Source organism: Arachis ipaensis, chromosome B6 (genome assembly GCF_059453495.1).
Source record: "Arachis ipaensis isolate K30076 ecotype BB chromosome B6, ASM5945349v1, whole genome shotgun sequence".
NCBI lineage: Eukaryota > Viridiplantae > Streptophyta > Magnoliopsida > Fabales > Fabaceae > Arachis > Arachis ipaensis.
This window is the reverse complement of record NC_142441.1, coordinates 81,328,444-81,351,870: the sequence shown is the minus strand read 5'-3', so window position 1 is coordinate 81,351,870 and position 23,427 is coordinate 81,328,444. Positions and strand designations below refer to the sequence as shown.

The 23,427-nt window shown below is 35.9% G+C and overlaps 2 non-coding genes across 2 annotated transcripts; both read left to right on the top strand.

Annotated features, from left to right (window-relative positions):
* The first annotated feature begins 14,778 nt into the window (after positions 1–14,778).
* On the top strand, positions 14,779–14,882 carry LOC148561510 (small nucleolar RNA R71). The gene has a single exon (XR_015887041.1). It is a non-coding gene; the product is annotated as a small nucleolar RNA R71 (small nucleolar RNA).
* Positions 14,883–23,080: 8,198 nt separating this feature from the next.
* On the top strand, positions 23,081–23,184 carry LOC148561509 (small nucleolar RNA R71). Its single transcript, XR_015887823.1, has one exon. It is a non-coding gene; the product is annotated as a small nucleolar RNA R71 (small nucleolar RNA).
* Positions 23,185–23,427: the final 243 nt, after the last annotated feature.

Below are 23,427 nucleotides of genomic sequence, written 5' to 3'. Positions count from 1 at the left end.
AAAAAAATTAAATTTATTTTTTGCTAATATATTATTTATTTTTTAAATTTATTAAATAAATATTTTTTATTATTTTAATATTGGCATGACTTTATTTATATAATATTTTGTTAAAATTAAAACTATTATAAAAAAATTTTAAAATGTTAAATTATAAAAATATACAATAAACCCTAAACCCTAAACCCTAAACCCTAAATATGAATCTGAAGAGGTCTTCATTTTCTTATAAGTAATGAAAAAAAAAGAAGAAATGAGAATGTTTATTTTTTTATTTTTAAATATCAAACTATAAGAATAATTAATAAAAAAATAGGAGAATATAAAAATTGTGTACCTGAAAAAAATCTTCGTAATTCATCATATATATCCTTATTAATAATTTTTTGAGTCTTGAAAAATTGTCAGATTTATTGATTATAAAAATAACTATATAAACGCTTCAAGATTATTCAATTAAATTGATTCCTTAATATATTGATTCCTTAATATAGTAGGGACAAATTCAATTAATTCAATTAATTATAGATTTGATAAAATAATTTAAAAATAAAAAATTTATTTAAAAATAAATATAAAAATTTTATAAGTTATTTTATTTTTTAATTTTATATTCATAATTTTAATAGATAAAAAATATTTTATTTTTTTAATTTTATATTCAATTTATTAAATTATCTTTAATTTAAATTTTTTTTAAATTATTAATGTATACTTTTATTATATCTTCTTATTGTATCACACACTATTATTTTCTCTTACTATTATTTCTATCGTACACTATTATTGCCTTATTCTCTTTTCTCATTTTCTTCTTCTCCTCACACCTTCTCTTTACCCAATCGTAATTAATTATCACAAAGTACTATTATCGCAACTTTCAATCTTGTCTATCACTTTGATCTATAATCATTTATTATGTTAACTTTTATGAGTCGTTGAAGTGTTGTTAAAGAATTGGTTTTTGTGTCTTCTGAATATCTAAATGTATGAAAACAGTAGTTTTTTCTTGATATGAATTTTAAGTTGTCTTATTATTCTATTAAAAAAATGTACGAAATAAAACATTCAAAATTTTTGCTCAAATTATCAAAATTTGATGTCAGTAATCCTTAAAAATAATATTAAATACATTATTTTAACTAATATAACAAAAATAGTATATTAATGTAAGTTTTTAACTAATAATTATAAAATTAAGTTGCAATTTAATATAGACCCTTAGAATAAAAGACTGTCATTACTTCTTACATTTGACTACTATTATATAAGTTGTATGTTTGTTTTATTCTTAATCATCACTTGATATAACTCATATTTAATAGGTTAAAAAATTCTTTCTTTCTCTCTCTTATATTCTTAACTTCTTCTATAATAAATTTTTTACATTATCTAATACATAAAATGTCACATCCTTACATTTATCTTAAAAGTTAAAAGTTAAAAGTTAAAAGTAAATTATATTAGTATTTTTAATAAAATTAAAATAAAAAGATAAAAAGCTACTGAAAAGAATAATATTAAATTTGAGTTATGCTATGTGTACACCAAAGTCCGCCACCCGTATAAAATACATGCTAGAATACAAATATACATTGAAAATAAATTAAACTACACATATATTTATTATACACAAATACATTGGTGGCTGATTTTGGTGTACAAATAGTATTTTTGATTAAATTTTATGTTCTTTTGTACCAGAATATTACAATTTATTAGATTATTATATTATCTTTGTACTACAGAACAAAAAATAAAATTCTATATCTTCTTATTGTTACTTATTTTACTTTATTTTTATTACAGTTTATTGTATTATTATATTATTTTTGTATTATATAACAAAAAGTAAAATTCTATATCTTCTTGTTGTTATTTATTTTAGTTTATTTTGGCTATCTAAATTAGCCTGTATAATATTGTAAAGGTTGAAACTGTTTTTAACAGAAAATTTAGATATTTATTGTGTTATCAGGTTATTTAAAAAAACTAACTCATAGATATTATTATCCTACCATATCTTTAATGTTATATGTCAATCTAATATTTAATAAAAAAAAATATTAACCGACATAGAACTGATTAAAAATTTAAAAAATAATTAGCAAAATATCCTTTGAGAGTTTTTTCACTTTACTATTGATACATACATTTTCTTTTCCATCTTTTATATGCCAATCAAATAATCAATACTATATACCAAATAAATAATATTTAATTAATTAATTTTTTTGAAATATAAATTATTTATTTTAATTGAATTATAAACAAATTTGCATATACTTAAATGTCAGAACTTTACATCATTAACAGTTTAGGAAATAAACATATCAATATTTTAACAAATCATTGGTAGTTACAATTTTTTTTGCGTCTTTTTATGTCAATCAAATAAGAATTTAATTTTGATATCCTATTAGTGTAAAATAGTTTTACATGTACATCTAATCACCATCAAAATTAAACTCATCAAATAATCAGGACTATATGCCAAACAAATAATATTGTGGAATAAAAAATTAGTAAATTTTTTGTTGTATAATTGATTTAATTTAATTTAAAAATAAATATTTATGTACTCAAATTTTAATTACAATACTTTATATAATCAATAATTTAGAAAATTAAAAAAATAACATCATTAAATACAAAACAGTTTAAAAAAATGAGATTTAACTAAAAGGTAAATATTGATGCACTTAAAATTTAAAAAAATATTCTACATAATTAATACTTTAAAAAATTTAAAAATTAATTTTATCTTGTACAAAATCGTTTAAAAAAATAAAAAAAATTAACAAAATAATTTATAAGAGTTCTTCGGTTCATTATTGATAGGTATATGCATATAAAAAAAATTAAAAAACAAATATCAGATAAAAAATAATTTTTTAAAATTAAATTGATGAAAGAAAACTTTAGATGTGAAAGATAGATTAAAAATATATAAGAATTAATACAGTTTGGTAAGTAAACTGAAGAGAAAGGAAAATGAAGGTGAAAGTTATGCGTGAAATTAATAACTATAGCAAAACGGTATAAAATTTGCAATTGTAGTGAATGGAAGCGAGGAAAAGATGGAGGCGATACAATCACGATATTGAAGGAAGGAGAATGATGGCAACAGTAATAATACAGAAAAGTGCACCTAATGGTGAGAGGAGAAGCACTAAAAATTGAATAATGAGATTAACTATTGGTATAAAGTACTCACATAAAGAATATACCCAAAATAAAATGATAAGATCGATAAAAAAATTATTTATCACTCCTAATTATTTTTTTTCTCCTTTCATACATGGCGTCTAAAATCAACATTTAGCATAGTCACTATCTAGTTCAGAAAATCACAAAAACTTATCCAAATAATTGTTACATGCAGAGAAGCAAATTCAGAATTGGAAAGAGAAATAAGAAAAATTGAAAACGGATAAAATTAATAAACGAATAAATTATTGGAATAAAGAATTAAAAAAGAGGTTAATCCGTATCGACATTATATATTGTTATAGATTTTTATTTGCCTGTTTTAATTGTAGTCAATCGGGCTACTCTTATGTTTGTGGTACCTCCACTTGTGTTTGGCATTGGAGTTGGAATTGGAATTGAAGTTGTATCAATTAATATGACAACTTGTTTTCTTGTCGAATCATCTCCAAATAAGTTGCTATCTTTGTTCTTCGGTCAGGTGTTGCTATCTTTGTTCTTCGGTCATTTTCTGTCTTCTTCGCCTAGCAGATTCTGTCCAAGTGGTCGACGTTGACGTGATTGTTGATTTCGTGATAGCAAGATGCAGAGAAGAAAAACGTTTGCGAGACCAAAATTGAAAGTGAAAGAGTAATTTAATTTTGTTGGGAGTTAAGTACGACTGAAGGTGGATCAGTTTTTTATTGAAAGTGGGTCAGTTTTTAAATTGAGTACGTAGTGGTAACAGTTTTTTATTGGAAGTAAATCAGTTTTAAAACATGTGGTGGGGTTGAAAGTGAATTAGTTTGATAAATTATTTTTTTGATAAAAAAAAATAGAGGACGTAGTAACAGTTTGTTATATTGAATTCAGTGTTTAACAAACTTAAAAAAATAGGGGTAAAATAGAGAGAAAAAATTGGATACTAAATTTTTCTATCCCATTATATATTGGTATAATCCATTATATATTGGTATAGATTTGATTAAGGAGTACTCTTCTATATGTAATTTTTTTTTAAATATAAACAATAGACATCAGAAAAATATATAAACCGTGTATTATAATTTAATAAATTGGTATAGATTTAATTAAGAGTACACGTTTATATGTAATTTTTTTTAAGATAAACAATAGACATCAGAAGTATTTAAACCGTGTATTGTAATTTAATTAATTTTGTTATAGAATATCAATAAATTATGTTATTATTTGAAATAAAATGAATTAGTTTTAAATTTTGTCATAGGTAAAAATAATTTTAAAAAAAAATAAAAAAATTAAATACATAGTAACAGTTTTTTTTATATTAAAAGTGAAGTGGGTAAAATATTTTTTTGAAAAAAAAAGAAGAAAGAGGGTAAAATGGGAAGAAAGAATTGGATACCAAACTCCTATATCCCCATTATATATTGGTATAGATGAATGCAATGGCTCAGTCAAAACAAGTCAATTTCCAAGAGTACACGTGTAAGCACAAGGGCTAAGGTGTTAGCAATCAAGCAAACCACAATTGGATTGAATCATTGAAAGAGTTCACAAACTTGCAAGAGGAGATTATTAAGGGTGGAAACATGAAATTGAGCGATCGAACCCTCACCGGATATTTATCCGCTCTAAGCACTCAAGTGTATGGGGTTGATTCACTCAATTCTTCTCTAATCATGCTTTCCAAGATTTGTTTTTCATCTAACAATCAACAATTACTTCATGCATGCATACAAATATCTTGAGGGCTTTCCCATAGGTTGTAATGGGCTAGGGTCAAGATAGGATGCATATGGTCAAGTGAACTAGAAATTTGAATCTTTGATTAACATAAACTTCCCACCTAACCTATGACAACCTATACAATTCTAAACAAACCTAACTACCCATTCTTCACTTTTAACACACTCATGCATTCTATTTTAAACACCACACATATGCATTGATTATTATTGAACCTTGAACCTTGGGGCATTTTGTGCCCTTTTTATTGCAATTCTTTTTCTTTCTTTTTCTATAAATATTTTTTTTTCTTTTTATTTTTCTCATTTCAGAAAAAAAAAATTTCATAAAGTATATATACAAGTACCAATGCATATGGTTTTACATTTGATTAATACATGAGTATATACCCAATTCCCAAAATTTTTCAATAAAAATATAAACACACTTTTATCTCTACCCAATGTTCCCAACTCTCCTAAAATCAAATAATGAACACTCTCACTAGCCTAAGCTAATCAAAGATCCAAACAAGGGATATTTATTCTTTTTCAGTTAGGCTTGTAGTGTGCTATTATTAAGAATAAGTGGGTTAAGCATAGGCTCAACATTGGCTAACAATGGAAGATGAAAGGGTAGGCTATTTGGGTAAGTGAGCTATTTGAACAATGGCCTCAATCATATAAATGCATGTATACACAAATAATAGACATAAAGAATCAAACAAATCAAGGATTACAACCATAGGAAGAGAATAATGCACACAAGAATGAAAATAAGTGGTTATGTATGTGTAACCACACAATTAGGCTCAAATCTCACATGCTTGTGTTCTTAGCTCAAAACATGATCCACAAAGTATATACTTCAAGCAAGTTCTAAAAAAAATTTTAACCAATTGGGGTGGTGCCCAAAAAATGATTTTCTTGGAAATTTCTATCATATTGATTGAGCTTATTCTAATGTAAAATTGTGATTTAGAAAAATTCTCCTAGTTTACCCCTTTTTCAATCAAAACATATTTCATCTATAAGAAGGGTTAACTAGATTTTCAGCAATCTATTAATTTTCTAATCACAATCAACAACTGAGATGCAATATATATATATATATATATATATATATATATACTAAAAGTGTGCAACAACCAAAATAAGAGTATCTACAAAAGCATAAATATGTATAGCAATCCCAAAATGATCTAAAACGTATAGTGCAAAATAAAACAAAATAGAGTAGCAGCGAATAGAAATAAAAGTCTGAAAGTTCACCACATAAAGTGCAAACACCGGTCATGAACGGTGACCTCCCCACACTTTAGGATTGAGCATCGTCCTCGATGCTACTACTGAAGCTCGGGATGGGGGTCAACAATCGCACCAGGCTGTGGCTCATGCTCAGGCTCGGGCTGTAGGACTGGAGGTGGCACTGGCTGTGGCTCCGGAATGTCATGCTGGACCTCAGGAGGCTGCTGAACCTTAGTAGTGGTCTGCGTCACTGGTGGTGCCTCCTACTGGGTCGGCTCCGCACCATGCTCCTCCTCCTGATCCTGCTCATCAGAGGCGGAAGACTCTGGAAGTGGAGGGAGCTCGATACCCTGTGATGCAGCCGCCTGGTCTAAGCGGTCGAGGCGTCGTATAACACGACGCTTGAAGCGCTCCATGAAGCGAAGAAGGTGCTGCACTAACAGATAGGTCGGCTCAGGTGCTGATGGTGGTGCAGGTGCTGGTGTGGACGAAAAGGGTCCTGCTGCGGTGGAGGATGAAGGTCTAGCTGCCTCGACTACCGCTCTAGCTCGAGAACGGTGGCTAGTCGGGGGCTTCTCATGCACCCATACACCCCATGGAATAGTAACTTCCATGTCATCATCATCTGGAGGTGGTGGTGTCATGTCCTCGTCCTCCCACGGGACATCAGCTAGTTCAGCTAAGCTAGTAACCAGTGTTGGAAACGGTAGCAAGCCGCGAATATGAGCTCTCCACATGCTATGCCTAATTAGTCGGGGAAAATACACCTCCTTCCCCTCCATGACACACCCAATCAAAACTAGCATATCCATCAGAATCTCTGAGAAGTGAGTGGTAGGGAAGACATAGTGGGCAAATATCTGCTGCCAGGTCCTAGCCTCCCTAGTCAGATATGCAAATAGCATGCCCTTGGGCTTTGTGTTGCTCGAATCCATCACCCAGGAAGCATCTGGTGTAGCAATCACGCGCCTAAGCACCTCATAGTCAAAAGTCATGGAGAGGAGAGCTACCTCTGCCTGCTGGTAGGCACAAGTCTCAAGAGTACCAACTCTGCAGAGCAACGCATCCTTTAAGGCATCCTCAGTGATCATAATTTCTCTACCCCTCAAGTGTACTGAATCCATGCCTTGTCGGAAGAAGTTACAGTAAAATTCCTTGACCCACGAGATGTTAATCCATCCCAAGTTCCTATCGACGAAATCCAATCCCAACTCAGAAATACGGGCGTTTATGGCGCGCCTCACATCATTGGGAAGATTCAGCTTCTTCTCAATGTTCAGCTTTGTCTTTGCATAACGAGAAAGGCGTAGTTCGCAGTAGAGGTTTGGAAACTTGGTTGGATCAGTGGATGGAAGTAACTGATTTTCTTTTTCCTCATCATTTAGCGGATTCTTAGCATAGTTAGCATATGGTGAGGGTGTAGAGGTCTTAGAGCGCTTCCTCTTTTTGGAAGTAGTGGCTATAGCCTTTCCTTTATCCGACATCCTGAAAACATAGATAATATAATATAAACTTATAGCCAAGTAGATACAAAGCATTCAAAGCAAAGCATATTCATGAAGTGAATAAGGAAAGAGGATTTCTTGGAATGTAAGCAACAGAATATAAAATTCAAACCAGACTTCAAACCAAGAATTAAAACCATGTTTTGCACATCCTTCGTTAATTGAGTTCAGAAAGCACCATATCCAAAAGAATGACAAAAAGAGTTAGGTTGAAAACCAAAAGGAGTCAGTTGGTTAAATGAGTTAGAGTTAGAAATCAGTTTGAAAATCAGTGATATGGTAATAACCATCTCAATCTGAAAGGAATGCACAAACCAATGCTGTAAGCACATTCACAATCATGAGTTGCAACAAGTCATTGATGATGAAATATGATATAGCTAGAAAACAGCTAATATGAAACAAACCATCAATCAATGTAGGGATCACTAGTAATGTTGGTGAAATCAGAATCTTGAGAAACAAGTAAATCAAGCATATTTAACACCAACTTTAGCAATGCATACAAGTCACAAGTTCAAATGTGAATTGGAAACCTCATGGTCTATGTGACTTAATGAGATTATGTATGAACATAATGAACTATTTGGTCACATAGATGAGAACATTCAAACTTATGTGTCTATTGCAAAATAGGCACAAAATTTTAAGGAAATCACAAGTGATGGTCAATTGGAAAATTCATTCAAACCATTCAATGCCTAGACGCAAACCATCATGCATCACAAGCAAGGAGTTTAAGGAAGACCAAAACTTGTCCCTAAGGATTTTCCAAAACCATTTAAGCAACAAAATTCTAATTGAACAGAAATCACCAACTAGAATTTGTTATACCCAAGCAACAAGGTTAATTTTAAGATTATGGTTGAGAAAAATTAGGCAGTAATTCAGCAGCATATTGGCTAATCCCCAAATTGAGACAGACAAAGCAGATTCCATATGAATTCAACAACAATTAAGAACACAAAACCATATGTGAGTTCATATGGAGGTAGCAGCCAGTCAATAGTTCAGCAACAAAACAATTCAAACAGCACAGAGGTCAGAAGCAGTTGCTTCAATCAACATTTCCTTCACCAATCCATCACAAATAAGCAGCATTATCAGAGTACATGAACACAGGGCAATGCAGCAAAACAGAGCAATTTCATATAGCAACAGAAATTCAAACAATGCCTAAATCCACTACTCAGCCCAGATTTGCTAACCACCTAATTCAAACTAAACTAACTAATCTAACCTACTTAAGCTAATCCTAATTACACTAATGCAATTACAGTAAACAACAAAATGAAGTAGAACAGGGGAGGGTATGGAACCTGGGGGGGTGGTGCGCAGAAATTGTGATTACACTTTGATTATGTAAAATTCATTGCTCTTTCTTTCCCTGGCAATGGCGCCAAAAACATGATGCCAATACCATGGTTCACAACTTCGCACAACTAACCAGCAAGTGCACTGGGTCGTCCAAGTAATACCTTACGTGAGTAAGGGTCGAATCCCGCGGAGATTGTTGGTATGAAGCAAGCTAAGGTCACCTTGTAAATCTCAGCCAGGCGGATATAAAATAGTAATGGGGTTTTCGAAAATCATTAATAAAATAGGGATAGAAATACTTATGTAAATCATTGGTGAGAATTTCAGATAAGCGAATAGAGATGCTTTCGTTCCTCTGAACCTCTGCTTTCCTGCTATCTTCATCCTATCAGTCTTACTCCTTTCCATGGCTGGCTTTATGTAATGCATCACCATTGTCAATGGCTACTTTCGGTCTTCTCTCGGGAAAATGATCCAAATGCCCTGTCACAGCACGGCTAATCGTTTGGAGGCATCACCCTTGTCAATGGTTACATCCTATCCTCTTAGTGAAAATGGTCAACGCACCCTGTCACGGCACGGCTATTCATCTGTCGGTTCTTGATCATGCTGGAATAGGATTTACTATCCTTTTGCGTCTGTCACTACGCCCAGCAATCGCGAGTTTGAAGCTCGTCACAGTCATTCAATCATTGAATCCTACTCGGAATACCACAGACAAGGTTTAGACTTTCCGGATTCTCTTGAATGCCGCCATCATTCTAGCTTACACCACGAAGATTCTGATTAAGAGATCTAAGAGATACTCATTCAATCTAATGTAGAACGGAAGTGGTTGTCAGGCACGCGTTCATAGGGAATGATGATGATTGTCACGTTTATCACATTCAGGTTGAAGTGCGAATGAATATCTTAGAAGCGAAATAAGATGAATTGAATAGAAAACAGTAGTACTTTGCATTAATCTTTGAGGAACAGCAGAGCTCCACACCTTAATCTATGGAGTGTAGAAACTCTACCGTTGAAAATACATAAGTGAATAGAGGGTGGGTATGGCCGAGTGGCCAGCCTCCCATGGAGGTCTAGAGATCTCAAATTGATCAAAAGATGATTCCCAAGGATCAAAAAGATGTCTAATACAATAGTTAAAAGTCCTATTTATAATAAACTAGCCACTAGGGTTTACAGAAGTAAGTAATTGATGCATAAATCTACTTCCGGGGCCCACTTGGTGTGTGCTTGGGCTGAGCTTGAATGTTACACGTGTAGAGGTCATTCCTGGAGTTGAACGCCAGTTTTGGTGCCAGTTTGGGCGTTGAACTCCACTTTGCGACTTGTTTCTGGCGCTGGACGCCAGAATTGGGCAGAGAGTTAGCGTTGAACGCCGGTTTTCGTCGTCTAAACTTGGACAAAGTATGGACTATTATACATTGCTGGAAAGCCCTGGATGTCTACTTTCCAACGCAATTAAAAGCGCGCCATTTTGAGTTCTGTAGCTCAAGACAATCCATTTTGAGTGCAGGGAGGTCAGAATCCAACAGCATCAGCAGTCCTTCTTCAACCTCTGAATCTGATTTTTGCTCAAGTCCCACAATTTCAGCCAGAAAATACCTGAAATCACAGAAAAAAACACAAACTCGTAGTAAAGTCCATAAATGTGAATTTAACATAAAAACTAATGAAAACATCCCTAAAAGTAACTAGATCCTACTAAAAACATACTAAAAACAATGCCAAAAAGCGTATAAATTATCCGTTCATCACAACACCAAACTTAAATTGTTGCTTGTCCCCAAGCAACTGAAAATCAAATAGGATAAAAAGAAGAGAATATACTATAAGTTCCAAACTATCAATGAAACATAGCTCCAATTAAATGAGCGGGACTTATAGCTTTTTGCCTCTTGAATAGTTTTGGCATCTCACTTTATCCATTAAGGTTCAGAATGATTGGCATCTATAGGAACTCAGAGTTCAGATAGTGTTATTGATTCTCCTAGTTCAGTATGATGATTCTTGAACACAGCTTCTTTATGAGTCTTGGCCGTGGCCCTAAGCACTTTGTTTTCCAGTATTACCACCGGATATATAAATGCCACAGACACATAATTGGGTGAACCTTTTCAGATTGTGACTCAGCTTTGCTAAAGTTCCCAATTAGAGGTGTCCAGGGTTCTTAAGCACACTCTTTTTTTGCTTTGGACCTTGACTTTAACCGCTCAGTCTCAAGTTTTCACTTGACACTTACACGCCACAAGCACATGGTTAGGGACAGCTTGGTTTAGCCGCTTAGACCAGGATTTTATTCCTTTAGGCCCTCCTATCCACTGATACTCAAAGCCTTGGGATCCTTTTCATTTGCCCTTGCCTTTTGGTTTTAAGGGTTATTGGCTTTTTGCTCTTGCCTCTTGGTTTTAAGAGCTTTTGGCTTTTTCTGCTTGCTTTTTCTTTTTCTTTCTATTTTTTTCTATATATATATTTTTTTTCGCTTATTTTTTTTTTCTGCAAGCTTTGTTCTTTGCTGCTTTTTCTTGCTTCAAGAATCATTTTTATGATTTTTCAGATTATCAAATAACATGTCTCCTAGTCATCATTCTTTCAAGAGCCAACATATTTAACATTCTTAAACAACGACTTCAAAAGACATATGCACCGTTCAAGCATACATTCAGAAAATAAGAAGCATTGTCACCACATCAATATAATTAAGCTAAGTTCAAGGATAAATTCGAAACTCATGTACTTCTTGTTCTTTTGAATTAAAACATTTTTCATTTAAGAGAGGTGATGGATTTATAGGACATTCATGACTTTAAGACAAAGTTACTAACTACTAATGATCATGTAATGAAGACACAAACATAGATAAGCACATACCATAGAAAACGAAAAACAGAAGAAATAAGAACAAGGAATGAATCCACCTTAGTGATGGTGGCGTTTCTTTCTTGAGGAACCAATGATGTCCTTGAGCTCTTCTATGTCTCTTCCTTGTCTTTGTTGCTCCTCCCTCATTGCTTTTTGATCTTCTCTTATTTCATGAAGGATGATGGAGTGCTTTTGATGTTCCACCCTTAGTTGTCCCATGTTGGAACTTAATTCTCCTAGGGAGGTGTTGATTTGCTCCCAAAAATTCTGTGGAGGAAGGTGCATCCCTGGAGGAAGGTGCATCCTGTTGAGATCCATGAATGTGCTCTCTTGGTTGCTTCATCATTTTCTTAGTGATGGGCTTGTGAGATGAATCTTTCCATCTCCCATGGCTAAGAAGTGGAAGCAATTGCCTTCCCTTTCCTCTTTCTTGAGGTTTCTCTGGCCTTAGGTGCCATTAATGGTAATGGAAAAACAAAAAGCTATGCTTTTACCACACCAAACTTAGAATGTTGCTCACCCTCGAGCAAAAGAAGAAAGAATAGAAGAAGAGGAAGAAGATATGGAGGGGATGGAGGGATGTGTGTATGGATGTGAGTGTTGAATGGAAAACAGAAGGGATGATCATGAATGGAGAGAGAGAGGGTGTGGTGGGTGGGGATCCTGTGGGATTCACAGATCTTGAGATGATCCTGTGGTGTCCACAGATCCTGAGGTGTCAAGGATTTACATCCCTGCACCTAATTAGGCATGCAAAATGCCCTTGCACATAACTCTGGGCGTTCAGCGCCAGGTTGGTGCCCATTTTGGGCGTTCAACGCCCATTTGTTGCCCATTTCTGGCGTTGAACGCCAGAACCATGCTTGTTCTGGGCGTTCAGCGCCAGCTCCTCTCCAGGGTGGAATTCTGGCGTTCAGCGCCCAGATGATGCCCATTTTGGGCGTTCAGCGCCCAGATTCTACCCATTTTGGGCGTTCAGCGCCAAAACCATGCTCTGTTCTGGCGTTGAACGCCAGGCAGATGCTTCCTCCAGGGTGTGATTTTTCTTTTGCTATTTTTTATTCCGTTTTCGATTTTTATATTTATCTTGTGACTCCTCATGATCATGAACCTACAAAGACATATAACTAAGAAAAAATATAGTTAGATAAAAAATTGGGTTGCCTCCCAACAAGCGCTTCTTTAATGTCAATAGCTTGACAGTGGGCTCTCATGGAGCCTTACAGATGTTCAGAGCATTGTTGAGGCTCTCCAACACCAAACTTCAAGTTTGGATATGGGAGTTCAACACCAAACTTAGAGTTTGGTTGTGGCCTCCCAACACCAAACTTAGAGTTTGGTTGTGGCCTCCCAACACCAAACTTAGAGTTTGACTGTGGGGCTTTGTTTGACTCTACTTTGAGAGAAGCTTTTTCTGCTTCTTCTTCATGGATGCAGAGAGAGATCCTTGAGTTGTAAACACAAGGTTGTCCTCATTCAGTTGAAGGATCAATTCTCTTCTGTCCACATCAATCACAGCTCTTGCTGTGGCTAGGAAAGGCCTTCCTAGGATGATGGATTCATCCTCTTCCTTTCCAGTATCCAAGACTATGAAATCAGCAGGGATGTAAAGGCCTTCAACCTTTACTAACACGTCCTCTACTTGTCCATAAGCCTATTTTCTTGAATTGTCTGCCATCTCTAATGAGATTTTAGCAGCTTGCACCCCATAGATTCCCAGTTTCTCTATTACAGAGAGGGGCATGAGGTTTATCCCTGAACCAAAGTCACACAGAGCCTTAAAGATCATGGTGCCTATGGTACAAGGTATTATGAACTTTCCAAGATCCTGTCTCTTCTGAGGCAATGTCAGTTGATCCAGATCACTTGGTTCATTGGTGAACAAGGGGGGTTCATCTTCCCAAGTTTCAATACCAAATAATTTGGCATTTAGCTTCATGATTGCACCAAGAAACTTGGCAGTTTGCTCTTCAGTGACATCCTTATTCTCTTCAGAAGAGGAATACTCATCAGAGCTCATGAAGGGCATAAGGAGGTTCAATGGAATCTCTATGGTCTCTAGATGAGCCTCAGAGTCCTTTGGTTCCTCAGAGGGAAGCTCCTTATTGATCACTGGAAGTCCCAGGAGGTCTTCCTCCTTGGGATTCACGTCCTCTCCTTCCCTTACAGGTTCGGCCATGGTACTTATGTCAATGGCCTTGCACTCTCCTTTTGGATTCTCTTCTGTATTGCTTGGGAGAGTACTAGGAGGGATTTCATTGATCCTTTTACTCAGCTGGCCCACTTGTGCTTCCAAATTTCTAATGGAAGACCTTGTTTAATTCTTGAAACTCACAGTGGCCTTAGATAGATCAGAGACTAAATTTGCTAAGCTAGATGGATTCTGCTCAGAATTCTCTGTCTGTTGCTGAGTGGATGATGGAAAAGGCTTGCTATTGCTAAACATGTTTCTTCCACCATTATTAAAGACTTGTTGAGGCATTTGATCCTTCCATGAGAGATTTGGATGATTTCTCCATGATGGATTATAGGTGTTTCCATAAGGTTCACCTACGTAATTTACCTCTGCTATTGCAGGGTTCTCAGGATCATAAGCTTCTTCTGCATAAGAAGCCTCTTGAGTACTGTTGGATGCAGCTTGCATTCCATTCAGACTCTGAGAAATCATATTGACTTGCTGAGTCAATATTTTGTTCTGAGCCAATATGGCATTCACAGTATCAACTTCAAGAACTCCCTTCTTCATAGGCGTCCCATTACTCACAGGATTCCTCTCAGAAGTGTACACGAACTGGTTGTTAGCAACCATGTCACTGAGTTCTTGAGCATCTGCAGGCGTTTTCTTTAGGTGAATGGATGCACCTACAGAAGTATCCAATGACATCTTTGATAGCTCAGATAAACCATCATAGAATATATCCAGGATGGTCCATTCTAAAAGCATGCCAGAGGGACACTTTTTGGTCAGCTGCTTGTATCTTTCCCAAGCTTCATAGAGGGATTCACCTTCTTTCTGTCTGAAGGTTTGAACTTCAGCTCTAAGCTTGCTCAGTTTTTGAGGAGGAAGGAACTTGGCTAGGAAAGCCGTGACCAGCTTATCCCAAGAGTTCAGGCTATCTTTGGGTTGAGAGTCCAACCACACTCTAGCTCTGTCTCTTACAGCAAAAGGGAAAAGCATGAGCCTGTAGACTTCAGGATCTACTCCATTAGTATTATCAGTATCACAGATCTGCAAGAATTCAGTTAAAAACTGACAAGGATCTTCAGATGGAAGTCCATGAAACTTGTAGTTCTGCTGCATCAGAGAAACTAGTTGAGGTTTCAGCTCAAAATTGTTTGCTCCAATGGTAGGAATGGAGATGCTTCTTCTATGTAAATTGAAATTAGGTGCAGTAAAGTCACCAAGCATTCTCCTTGCATTATTGTTGTTGGGTTCGGCTACCATCTCCTTTACTTGTTCGAAATTTTCAATAAGGTTGTCTCTGGATTGTTGTAATTTAGCTTCTCTTAGTTTTCTCTTCAGAGTCCTTTCAGGTTCTGGATCAGCTTCAACAAGAATGCCTTTTTCTCTGTCCCTGCTCATAAGAAAGAGAAGAGAAAAAGAAAAGAAGAGGAATCCTCTATGTCACAGTAAAGAGGTTCCTTATTGTTAGTAGAAGAAGAAAAGGAATAGGGGTGAAGAAGAATGAAGAATCCAAACACAAGGGTAAGGATAGCAGAGATGTGAGATGAGGAGATGTTAGTAGATGAATAAATAAATAGAAGGAGATGAGGAAGAAGGTGAATTTTTGAAAATTAGTTTTTGAAAAAGAGTTAGTAATTTTCGAAAAGAAATTTTGAAAAAGGTTAGAAATTTTCAAAAATGAAAATCAAAAAATTAAAATAATTAGTTAATTAAAAAGAAATTTTTTTGAAAAAGGGGGAGATATTTTCGAAAGATAGAGAGAGAGAGTTAGGTGGTTTTGAAAAAGATAAGAAACAAACAAAAAGTTAGTTAGTTAGTTGAAACAAATTTTGAAAATCAATTTTGAAAAGATAAGGAGATAAGAAGTTAGAGAAGATATTTTGAAATCAAATTTTTGAAAAAAATAAGATAGGAAGATATTTTTGAAAAGATATGATTGAAATTAGTTTTGAAAAAGATTTGACTTTTAAAATCACAATTAATGACTTGATTCACAAGAAATCACAAGATATGATTCTAGAACTTAAAGTTTGAATCTTTCTTAACAAGTAAGTAACAAACTTGAAATTTTTGAATCAAAACATTAATTGGTGATGTTATTTTCGAAAATTTGATATATAAAAATAAGAAAAATATTTTTGAAAAATGTTTTTAGAATTTTTGAAAATAACTAAGAAAAATGAAAAAGATTTGATTTTTGAAAAAGATTTTGAAAAAGATAGGATTTTTAGATTGAAAATTTGATTTGACTCATAAAAACAACTAGATTAAAAAATTTTTTTGAAAAAGTCAAATCTAATTTTCGAAATTTTAAGAGAGAAAAAAAGGGAAAGATATTTTTTTTATTTTTGAATTTTTATGATGAGAGAGAAAAACAAGAAAAATGATGCAATGCATGAAAGTTATGGATCAAAACAATGAATGCATGCAAGAATGCTGTGAATGTCAAGATGAACACCAAGAACACTATGAAGATCATGATGAACATCAAGAACACATTTTTGAAAAATTTTTAATGCAAAGAAGACATGCAAGACACCAAACTTAGAATTCTTTAATGCTTAGACACTAAGAATTCAAGAATGCATATGAAAAACAAGAAAAGACACAAAACATGCAAATGCAAAGATCAAACAAGAAGACTTACCAAGAACAACTTGAAGATCATGAAGAACACTATGAATGCATGAAAATTTTCGAAAAATGCAAGATGAATATGCAATTGACACCAAACTTATAACATGACTCAAGACTCAAACATGAAACACAAAAAATATTTTTGATTTTTATGATTTTCTAATTTTTTTGTATTTTTTTTTTCGAAAATTAAGTGAAAAACAAAAATAAGGATTCCAAAATTTTTAATATGAATTCCAGGAATCTTATACTTTTTAGTCTAAAGCTCCAATCAAAGGGTCAGGCATGGCTTAATAGCCAGCCAAGCTTTAGAATGGAATTACATCCATTGAGGTGATTAGTTGAAGACCAATCCCAAAGGAGTTTGAATATGGCTTTACAGCTAGCCCGGCTTCAACATGCTTCATGAAACACTAGAATTCATTCTTAAAAATTCTGAAGAAAATTATATTTTTGAAAACATTTTTTTTTTAAATTTTTTTTTCGAAAACAAAGGAAAATTTTTTTGAAAGAATTTTGAAGAATTTTTGAAAATAAAACAAAAAGAAAATTACCTAATCTGAGCAACAAGATGAACCGTCAGTTGTCCAAACTCGAACAATCACCGGCAACGGCGCCAAAAACTTGGTGCGCAGAAATTGTGATTACACTTTGATTATGTAAAATTCATTGCTCTTTCTTTCCCTGGCAATGGCGCCAAAAACATGATGCCAATACCATGGTTCACAACTTTGCACAACTAACCAGCAAGTGCACTGGGTTGTCTATGTAATACCTTACGTGAGTAAGGGTCGAATCCTACGGAGACTGTTGGTATGAAGCAAGCTAAGGTCACCTTGTAAATCTCAGTCAGGCGGATATAAAATAGTAATGGGGTTTTCGAAAATCATTAATAAAATAGGGATAGTAATACTTATGTAAATCATTGGTGAGAATTTCAGATAAGCGAATAGAGATGCTTTCGTTCCTCTGAACCTCTGCTTTCCTGCTATCTTCATCCTATCAGTCTTACTCCTTTCCATGGCTGGCTTTATGTAATGCATCACCATTGTCAATGGCTACTTTCGGTCTTCTCTCGGGAAAATGATCCAAATGCCCTATCACGGCACGGCTAATCGTCTGGAGGCATCACCTTTGTCAATGGTTACATCCTATCCTCTCAGTGAAAATGGTCAACGCACCCTGTCACGGCATGGCTATTCATCTGTCAGTTCTCGATCATGCTGGAATAGGATTTACTATCCTTTTGCGTCTGTCACTACGCCCAGCAATCGCGAGTTTGAAGATCGTCACAGTCATTCAATCATTGAATCCTACTCGGAATACCACAGACAAGGTTTAGACTTTCCGGATTCTCTTGAATGCCGCCATCATTCTAGCTTACACCACGAAGATTCTGATTAAGAGATCTAAGAGATACTCATTCAATCTAATGTAGAACGGAAGTGGTTGTCAGGCACGCGTTCATAGGGAATGATGATGATTGTCACGTTCATCACATTCAGGTTGAAGTGCGAATGAATATCTTAGAAGCGAAATAAGATGAATTGAATAGAAAACAGTAGTACTTTGCATTAATCTTTGAGGAACAGCAGAGCTCCACACCTTAATCTATGGAGTGTAGAAACTCTACCATTGAAAATACATAAGTGAATAGAGGGTGGGCATGGCGGAGTGGCCAGACTCCCATGGAGGTCTAGAGATCTCAAATTGATCAAAAGATGATTCCCAAGGATCAAAAAGATGTCTAATACAATAGTAAAAAGTCCTATTTATAATAAACTAGCCACTAGGGTTTACAGAAGTAAGTAATTGATGCATAAATCCATTTCCGGGGCCGACTTGGTGTGTGCTTGGGCTGAGCTTGAATGTTACACGTGTAGAGGTCATTCCTGGAGTTGAGCGCCAGTTTTGGTGCCAGTTTGGGCGTTGAACTCCACTTTGCAACTTGTTTCTGGCGCTGGACGCCAGAATTGGGCAGAGAGCTGGCGTTGAATGCCGGTTTTCGTCCTCTAAAAATGGGCAAAGTATGGACTATTATACATTGCTGGAAAGCCCTGGATGTGTACTTTCCAACGCAATTAGAAGAGCGCCAATTTGAGTTCTGTAGCTCCAGAAAATCCATTTTGAGTGCAGGGAGGTCAGAATCCAACAGCATCAGCAGTCCTTCTTCAACCTCTGAATCTGATTTTTGCTCAAGTCCCTCAATTTCAGCCAGAAAATACCTGAAATCACAGAAAAACACATAAACTCATAGTAAAGTCCAGAAATGTGAATTTAACATAAAAACTAATGAAAATATCCCTAAAAGTAACTAGATCCTACTAAAAACATACTAAAAATAATGCCAAAAAGCGTATAAATTATCCGCTCATCACAACACCAAACTTAAATTGTTGCTTGTCCCCAAGCAACTGAAAATCAAATAGGATAAAAAGAAGAGAATATACTATAAGTTCCAAACTATCAATGAAACATAGCTCCAATTAAATGAGCGGGACTTATAGCTTTTTGCCTCTTGAATAGTTTTGGCATCTCACTTTATCCATTGAGGTTCAGAATGATTGGCATCTATAGGAACTCAGAGTTCAGATAGTGTTATTGATTCTCCTAGTTCAGTATGATGATTCTTGAACACAGCTTCTTTATGAGTCTTGGCCGTGGCCCTAAGCACTTTGTTTTCCAGTATTACCACCGGATATATAAATGCCACAGACACATAATTGGGTGAAACTTTTCAGATTGTGACTCAGCTTTGCTAAAGTCCCCAATTAGAGGTGTCCAGGGTTCTTAAGCACACTCTTTTTTTGCTTTGGACCTTGACTTTAACTGCTCAGTCTCAAGTTTTCACTTGACACTTACACGCCACAAGCACATGGTTAGGGACAGCTTGGTTTAGCCGCTTAGACCAGGATTTTATTCCTTTAGGCCCTCCTATCCACTGATGCTCAAAGCCTTGGGATCCTTTTTATTTGCCCTTGCCTTTTGGTTTTAAGGGTTATTGGCTTTTTGCTCTTGCCTCTTGGTTTTAAGAGCTTTTGGCTTTTTCTGCTTGCTTTTTCTTTTTCTTTCTATTTTTTTCTATATATATTTTTTTCGCCTATGTTATTTTTTTTTCTGCAAGCTTTGTTCTTTGCTGCTTTTTCTTGGTTCAAGAATCATTTTTATGATTTTTCAGATTATCAAATAACATGTCTCCTAGTCATCATTCTTTCAAGAGCCAACATATTTAACATTCTTAAACAACAACTTCAAATGACATATGCACCGTTCAAGCATACATTCAGAAAACAAGAAGCATTGTCACCACATCAATATAATTAAGCTAAGTTCAAGGATAAATTCGAAACTCATGTACTTCTTGTTCTTTTGAATTAAAACATTTTTCATTTAAGAGAGGTGATGGATTCATAGGACATTCATGACTTTAAGACAAAGTTACTAACTACTAATGATCATGTAATGAAGACACAAACATAGATAAGCACATAACATAGAAAACGAAAAACAGAAGAAATAAGAACAAGGAATGAATCCACCTTAGTGATGGTGGCATTTCCTTCTTGAGGAACCAATGATGTCCTTGAGCTCTTCTATGTCTCTTCCTTGTCTTTGTTGCTCCTCCCTCATTGCTTTTTGATCTTCTCTTGTTTCATGAAGGATGATGGAGTGCTCTTGATATTCCACCCTTAGTTGTCCCATGTTGGAACTTAATTCTCCTAGGGAGGTGTTGATTTGCTCCCAAAAATTCTGTGGAGGAAGGTGCATCCCTTGAGGTATCTCAGGGGTTTCTTGATGATGAGCTTTTTCATGTGCCTGTTGAGATCCATGAATGTGCTCTCTTGGTTGCTTCATCCTTTTCTTAGTGATGGGCTTGTGAGATGAATCTTTCCATCTCCCATGGCTCAGAGGTGGAAGCAATTGCCTTCCCTTTTCTCTTTCTTGAGGTTTCTCTGGCCTTAGGTGCCATTAATGGTAATGGAAAAACAAAAAGCTATGCTTTTACCACACCAAACTTAGAATGTTGCTTGCCCTCGAGCAAAAGAAGAAAGAATAGAAGAAGAAGAAGAAGATATGGAGGGGATGGAGGGATGTGTGTATGGATGTGAGTGGTGAATGGAAAACAGAAGGGATGATCATGAATGGAGAGAGAGAGGGTGTGGTGGGTGGGGATCCTGTGGGATTCACAGATCTTGAGATGATCCTGTGGTGTCCACAGGTCCTGAGGTGTCAAGGATTTACATCCCTGCACCCAATTAGGCATGCAAAATGCCCTTGCACACAACTCTGGGTGTTCAGCGCCAGGTTGGTGCCCATTTTGGGCGTTCAACGCCCATTTGTTGCCCATTTCTGGCGTTGAACGCCAGAACCATGCTTGTTCTGGGCGTTCAGCGCCAGCACCTCTCCAGGGTGCAATTCTGGCGTTCAGCGCCCAGATGATGCCCATTTTGGGCGTTCAGCGCCCAGATTCTGCCCATTTTGGGCGTTCAGCGCCAGAACCATGCTCTGTTCTGGCGTTGAACGCCAGGCAGATGCTTCCTCCAGGGTGTGATTTTTCTTCTGCTGTTTTTGATTCCGTTTTCGATTTTTATATTTATCTTGTGACTCTTCATGATCATGAACCTACAAAGACATATAACTAAGAAAAAATATAGTTAGATAAAAAATTGGGTTGCCTCCCAACAAGCGCTTCTTTAATGTCAATAGCTTGACAGTGGGCTCTCATGGAGCCTTACAGATGTTCAGAGCATTGTTGAGGCTCTCCAACAGCAAACTTAGAGTTTGGATATGGGAGTTCAACACCAAACTTAGAGTTTGGTTGTGGCCTCCCAACACCAAACTTAGAGTTTGACTGTGGGGGCTTTGTTTGACTCTGCTTTGAGAGAAGCTTTTTCTGCTTCCTCTTCATGGATGCAGAGAGAGATCCTTTAGTTGTAAACACAAGGTTGTCCTCATTCATTTGAAGGATCAATTCTCCTCTGTCCACATCAATCACAGCTCTTGCTGTGGCTAGGAAAGGCCTTCCTAGGATGATGGATTCATCCTCTTCCTTTCCAGTATCCAAGACTATGAAATCAGCAGGGATGTAAAGGCCTTCAACCTTTACTAACACGTCCTCTACTTGTCCATAAGCCTGTTTTCTTGAATTGTCTGCCATCTCTAATGAGATTTTAGCAGCTTGCACCCCATAGATTCCCAGTTTCTCTATTATAGAGAGGGGCATGAGGTTTATTCCTGAACCAAAGTCACACAGAGCCTTAAAGATCATGGTGCCTATGGTACAAGGTATTATGAACTTTCCAGGATCCTATCTCTTCTGAGGCAATGTCAGTTGATCCAGATCACTTAGTTCATTGGTGAACAAGGGAGGTTCATCTTCCCAAGTTTCAATACCAAATAATTTGGCATTTAGCTTCATGATTGCACCAAGAAACTTGGCAGTTTGCTCTTCAGTGACATCCTCATTCTCTTCAGAAGAGGAATACTCATCAGAGCTCATGAAGGGCATAAGGAGGTTCAATGGAATCTCTATGGTCTCTAGATGAGCCTCAGAGTCCTTTGGTTCCTCTGAGGGAAGCTCCTTATTGATCACTGGACGTCCCAGGAGGTCTTCCTCCTTGGGATTCACGTCCTCTCCTTCCCTTACAGGTTCGGCCATGGTACTTATGTCAATGGCCTTGCACTCTCCTTTTGGATTCTCTTCTGTATTGCTTGGGAGAGTACTAGGAGGGATTTCATTGATCCTTTTACTCAGCTGGCCCACTTGTGCTTCTAAATTTCTAATGGAAGACCTTGTTTCATTCTTGAAACTCACAGTGGCCTTAGATAGATCAGAGACTAAATTTGCTAAGCTAGATGGATTCTGCTCAGAATTCTCTGTCTGTTGCTGAGTGGATGATGGAAAAGGCTTGCTATTGCTAAACCTGTTTCTTCCACCATTATTAAAGCCTTGTTGAGGCCTTTGATCCTTCCATGAGAGATTTGGATGATTTCTCCATGATAGATTATAGGTGTTTCCATAAGGTTCACCTACGTAATTTACCTCTGCTATTGCAGGGTTCTCAGGATCATAAGCTTCTTCTGCATAAGAAGCCTCTTGAGTACTGTTGGATGCAGCTTGCATTCCATTCAGACTCTGAGAAATCATATTGACTTGCTGAGTCAATATTTTGTTCTAAGCCAATATGGCATTCAGAGTATCAACTTTAAGAACTCCCTTCTTCATAGGCATCCCATTACTCACAGGATTCTTCTCAGAAGTGTACACGAACTGGTTATTAGCAACCATGTCAATGAGTTCTTGAGCTTCTGCAGGCGTTTTTTTTAGGTGAATGGATCCACCTGTAGAAGTATCCAATGACATCTTTGATAGCTCAGATAAACCATCATAGGATATATCCAGGATGGTCCATTCTGAAAGCATGCCAGAGGGACACTTTTTGGTCAGCTGCTTTTATCTTTCCCAAGCTTCATAGAGGGATTCACCTTCTTTCTGTCTGAAGGTTTGAACATCAGCTCTAAGCTTGCTCAGCTTTTGAGGAGGAAAGAACTTGGCTAGGAAAGCCGTGACCAGCTTATCCTAAGAGTTCAGGCTATCTTTGGGTTTAGAGTCCAACCACACTCTAGCTTTGTCTCTTACAGCAAAAGGGAAAAGCATGAGCCTGTAGTCTTCAGGATCTACTCCATTAGTCTTATCAGTATCACAGATCTGCAAGAATTTAGTTAAGAACTGAAAAGGATCTTCAGATGGAAGTCTATGAAACTTGCA